A 6,000-nucleotide genomic window follows, 5' to 3' on the forward strand; every position below is an offset into this window, starting at 1 on the left:
AAGAGTCTCAGACTGCCATCGAGTTCTAAAACAGTTTCAGTCAGGCGCACAGGGAATCCTGGAGCCAAAGTTGCCTTTTAAGTAGTCCTATGGCTAGCTGGGAAGTGTGGCTTTGGTGTGAACACAGTGCAGGATTCAAAGGTTGGGGGAGAGGTGGTCAGCTGGGTCTGTCAATCAAGTGTGCTTCTCAGACCAGGTTCACCTGAAGGAAGTCTGAGCACCGCACTTTCATAGCTATCATCAATATCAGTAAATTTCAACCTTGGCAGAGCATCAGAATCCTGATGGAGCTCTTTAAAAACATATGTATGTAGATTCTGCCGCCTGAGAATTTTGATTTAGTCAGGCTTAGATGAAGTTAGACATGTTATTTGCAAAAAGCGTCATAGGCAAATCTGATTCCTAGCCAAGTTTGGAAACAAAGATCTTCATGTTGATGGCTTGAATTGCTCTATTCGGGGTAGATCTCCACCTTGAGGTCCATACCCATATAAGCAACAGGTCTTTGCATTTGGATGTCCCAAATTAAAGTCAATATAATCTGCCCCAAGTGTGCTCCTTTTCCTGATTTCCCTACTTCAGTGAATGCCAATACCTTTCAGTGGTCCAAACCAAAAGCCATGGCATCCTAATTGATCCTTCTTTCCCTTATTCCTCACTGTCTCTTACTCACCAAGTCCTGTTGACTCTGCCTTCTTGATATTTGCTGAATATCCCTCTCTTTCCTGGTGTCACTATGTTAGTTTAAGCTATCATTCTTGCCCACATTCTTGACCCCTCTAATTCATTCATTACATGACAGCAAGGTGATCCTTCCATATTTGGTGATGTCACTCTATTGTCTCCTCATGACCTACCAGATAAAGTCCAGAATCCTTTACATATTACACAAGGCCCTACACATTTGAACCCTTGTTTATCAGTCCTGCCTTAACTCTTGTCATCATCCTGCTTCCTGCTGATCTATTTGGAGTTCTGGGAGATCTCTAGGCACTTGTTTCAGCTCTAACTTCTTCCTGGAATATACTGCCTACTTCCTTTCCTTGCTAATCCCTGGTGTCTCAAGGCTCCATTTGAATTCACTTCCTTCTTAAACCTTCCTTAAGGTCAGTGTCTCTTTCCACTTCCACCAAGATGAGTTGACGCCCTTGCACTCCCATCACATCCTACCATTGCATGTTTCACAAGATTAATGTGATCCTTGAGGCTGTGAATGTGCCTTCTTCAATGGTACATCTCCAGGACTTGGCACACTGGAGCTCTCAAGCTGAGGTACCTTGAGGTTATGAGCAGTAGAAAGAGCACAGGCTTTGGATTTCACCATGGCCTATTTCTGAACAACCTTGACAAACACTTAAACTCTTAGACCTCCAGTCTTCTCATTTGTAAACCGAAAAATATCCCTCTGAATTGCTAAATAGATCATCTATGTAAAGCATGGTGCCTGTCATTTTGGAAGTATACCCTAAAATTCTAGTTTTTTATTCTCTTCACTTTTGCAAGATCTCAGTTTAACACTTCATCTAATTGAATCTGATCTGTTTCCCCCTTAGAGCTGTTTCCTTCCTGTATATTAGACCATCTTCCCACAGCTCATCCACACAGCTACCTTCCTCTTTTCTTTGATTTCTTCCATGAGCCAATTCCTGTACCTCATTGCTGAGGCAGACACCACTAATGGTTTTTGCAGAAACCGTGGCGTCAGACACAGCAGCAGATCCATAAGTTACTGCACATCCATGTGAGCAAAGGCTAGGGCTTGAATCCCCAGGTGGGAAATGATAAATATAATTGCTGAAGTGGATACCATTAATGGTTTTTGCAGAAATCATACTGTAAGATCCTCCATCATATGGACACATGAACTCCCCCAAGAGCAACTAGGATAATAAATTCTGGTGTATCAGAAGTTCTTAGCCAGATCTTGGGCATTAAAACACAACCTCACTTAAGCTTTTCCTAGGGACAAAGCAAAAGCTAGGTAACAAATCCTTCTCACCCAGATGTTCTAAAAAAATGACTTATGACTCCTGTCCTACATAGATTAATTAACTAACTAACTAATTAAATCTGCTAGTATTTACTGAGTACCTTCTAAGTACTAGGCACTGTGAATGGTCTAGGGATAAATACAGTTGTGAACTGAAAGCAGCTTAGCACAGTGGCTAAGTTCATGGGCTCCAGTTCCTGTCTGCCTGAACTCAAATGTAGGCCCCATACTCATTACTTGTATGACCTTGATCAGCAAGCTGTGGTGTGCCTTGGTTTTCTTGAATGTAAATTGAATATATATAATAGTATATTTCTGATAAGTCTTCAAAGAATAAATGCATTAACACATGTTAAGATTTACTTAGAGCAGTGTCTGCCACTGTATAAATTTAAATATGTTAACCATGATTATTGTGGGAACACAGAGGAGGGGTATCCAGCCTAGGCTTGGAGACCAGTAAGGGCTTCCCAGAGGAAATGATGTCTAAACTGAAACTGGAAGGATGATGGTAGGTGAAGGAAAAGATGATTTAGGCAGGAACTGCATATGCAAAGCTCCACAGCACAGTGACAATGATCCACAGGGGAAAACTGTTAGAGCTGCTGGGTTATAGTGCATACATGTGTACGTGTGTGTGCGTGTGCGTGTGTTGGAAATAGGGGAGCTAGAGAGAGAGAGAGATGATAAAGGTAAGCAGGTGTTCCCCCTGTCCTCCATTTGTCCCTTCTATTTAAATTCTCCTCCACCCTACTCTTTGTCCCAAGGCTGACTACTATGGACTACTTTTGTGGCTCCTTTGCTTACTGACTTCCAGTTGTTACTTGGCCAGAGAGTAGCCCTGGAAGGCCATCAGAAGGAGGGAGGAGAGTACAGGTGGGCTTACTCCTTGGTGCTCTTCCCAGGGAGCCACAGCTTCTTCCAATCACCCTTCCTCACCCACAATCTTTCCCAGGCATGAGGAAAGATTCCCAGCCCAAGAAAGCACCTAGGGAAGGAAGTCACCAAGCCTGATATTCTTTGGATCTCTGGATATTTCTAACACTGACTGGATGTTTGCAACCCTAGCCCAAGGGTCAGCCTTAAGGAGCAAAGAGAAAAAAACTCTCTATCTTTCTCTTTTCTTAAATATTTTATTTTATTTTATTTTATTTTACTTTACTTTTTAATTTAATTTAATTTTATTTTATTTAATTTTATTTTATTTTATTTTATTTTATTTTATTTTATTTTATTTACTTTATTTGTTTTTAGGTGGGCTCCATGGCCAATGTGGGACTCAAACTCATAACCCTGGTTAGGCATGGCCTAACCATTTGATGGAAGTAGTATCTGCTTTGTACTATGACACTCACCTCTTTGTTCTAAATACCTCAGGAGGGGCTCTAGAGATGGGATCCATAAAGTGAGTTAGCCCCACAGATTATCTAGGACAAAAATACATTGGTTTAATATGCTCATGATATTTTACCTGTTACACAAAGATTAGCAATAATGTGTATATAATGCACTATACAATTCTTGGCATGTAGAAAGCACTTATACAGTACCTGTTACTATTTTGTAAGTTAGAGATAATGGCTGATGTGATTATCATAAATTCTTAAGAAGTGATTCTTCAAAGCTCTCTCTACTGCACCCAGATGAATACAGCCCCATTTTCACAGCCTTTCTTCTTTCTCAGTTTATGTTTTTTAACTCTGTATCTGGATTCTTCCGTGTGGAGCTATCAATCCTATTATCACCTGCCAGGCTAATCTGTTGACTGTTCTGGTTTCCAACACTCTTCTGCTCTGCCCTTGGAAACACATCTCCAAATAGGAATGGGTCAACCACTGCAGCTGTCCCCGATTCCAACTTGCAAAGCTTTCAGGAACAGAACTTCCTCAGGGCCACCTGAGCTTAAACCTTTGCCAGGCCTGAGAGCTGCTGGCACTACCAGACATGGCCTCTAGGGGCACTCGGGTCTCTCTAGTCACCAGAGCTGTGGTGGGCAGGTAGATATCACAGGAATGGACGCTTTTACATGAAACAAGTTCTTGATCTTAATGTAACTAGAAAAACACTAGACTGGTTTTATTTGCACAGTTCCCAGGTTCTGTAGGGTATGATAAAATATTTGCAAACCTGACAAATGAATAGTATCTAGAATACATAAGAAAATCTCAAAACTCAATAGTGAAAAACAAACAATGCAATTAAAAAATAAGCAAAAGACAAAAAGAGACATTTCCCTGAGGAAGACACACAGATGGAAAAAAAAAAGCACATGAAAAGATATTCAACGTCATTAGCAACTAGAGGATTTCAAATTAAAACCACAAAGAAATACCACCATGCACGGCTAAAATCCAAAACACCGACGGTACCAAATGCTGCCAAGGATGTGGAGAAATCCAATCACTCATGCAATGATGGTGGAAAATGTAGAATGGTACAACCACTCTGGAAAAGAGTCTGGCAGTTTCTTTAAAAATGAAACAATTACTATACTACCCATCAGTTGCACCCCTGGGTATTTATACCAGAGAAATAAAAAATTATGTTCACACAAAATGTGTACACTAATGTTTACAGTAGTTTTATTCATAATAGCCCCACAATGGAAACATTTCAGATGTCCTTCAAAGAGTAAATAGTTAAACAAATGATGTTACACCCATATCATGTAACACTACTCAACAAAAAAAGGAAACAAACTACTGATGCACACAACTTGGATGCATTTCCAGGGAATTATGATGAGTGGAAAAAAAATCCAAAAGGTTACAGAATATATGTTTCCATTTATCCAACATTTTTGAATGACAAATTAGAGAAATGGAAAACAGTGATAGGTAGGAGTCAAGGAACAGGGTAAGTGGTAGGAAGTAAGTTTGATTACAAAAAAGCATTGTGAGATATGTGGTAATGGAAATATTTTGTTTTGTATCTTGATTCTATCAATGTCCATGTCCTGGTTGTGATACTGTTCCATAGTTTTGTAAGACTTTACCATTAGGGATAAGAGGTAAAAGGATTATGGAATCGCTCTGCAATATTTCTTACAATTGCATTTAAATCTCAAATTATCTCAAAATAAAAAGTTTAACTTAATAATGGAAAAACGCTACTTAAAATTCAGCAATTGTTTAGCAATTATTGGCATAATTTACTAATATTGATCATTAGTTACTTTCGATTTACCTGTTATGCCCTTAGTTTCTTAATGTGTGTTTATTTTTGAGAGAGATAGAGACAAAGCGTGAATGGGGGAGGGGCAGAGAGAGGGAGACGCAGAATCCGAAGCAGGCTCCAGGCTCTGAGCTGTCAACACACAGCCTGATGCAGGACTTGAACTCACCAACCATGAGATCATGACCTGAGCAGAAGTCAGATGCTTAACTGACTGAGCCACCCAGGCGCCCCACCTTTTATGCCCTTATTAAAGTCATTTTACTAATTTAAATATGACCAAACTCCCTACCTCCAACCCACATACACATGCACACACATGTACACACATTTACCTAAATATTAAATACTCCTACTCTGCAAGTCTAATGTGGTGCCTAGCAATCTATATTTCTAGTAATCAGATAATTCTGATACATACTAAAACACTTCTTTAGGTGAAATTTGGTATCTTTCCCTATCATTCTAAATTAATATTCCAAAGTCACCTATAAGTGATCAAGCAGGGTCAGTGATAGGACAGCGCTTTGCCAAGCAAACATCTTCCCAGGAAGTCTGGCTCCTGCTATTTCATAGGACATGTTTCCTATTGGAGTGCATAGCCTCCTACTTCCTGTGTGCATTAACACCATCTTTGCTCACCTCTCCAGACTGTACAGGTGACCCATTCAGTTGCACCTGGAGGAAAAACATGGCATTGAGAGTCTTGGGTTCAAAATGAAGGTCTTTTGAAAAGTACAGATGTTCTGACCTTAAAATAAAACTCCTACCGTTACAGTTCTGGATCTTGCAAATGGTAAAGAATGAGAAGAAAGTTTCCTGTCAAAACAAAAGCT

At 39.9% G+C, this 6,000-nt stretch overlaps 1 protein-coding gene across 1 annotated transcript in view; it reads right to left on the reverse strand.

The window, feature by feature from the left end:
- Window positions 1-6,000, reverse strand: part of MIER3 (MIER family member 3) — a 135,758-nt gene that overhangs the window by 73,600 nt on the left and 56,158 nt on the right. The window contains exon 3 of the mRNA XM_053223137.1: window positions 3,346-3,417. The gene's annotated coding sequence lies outside the window, so the exon portion shown is untranslated. The remainder of the gene's footprint in view (window positions 1-3,345; window positions 3,418-6,000) is intronic.

This window comes from Acinonyx jubatus, chromosome A1 (genome assembly GCF_027475565.1).
Source record: "Acinonyx jubatus isolate Ajub_Pintada_27869175 chromosome A1, VMU_Ajub_asm_v1.0, whole genome shotgun sequence".
NCBI lineage: Eukaryota > Metazoa > Chordata > Mammalia > Carnivora > Felidae > Acinonyx > Acinonyx jubatus.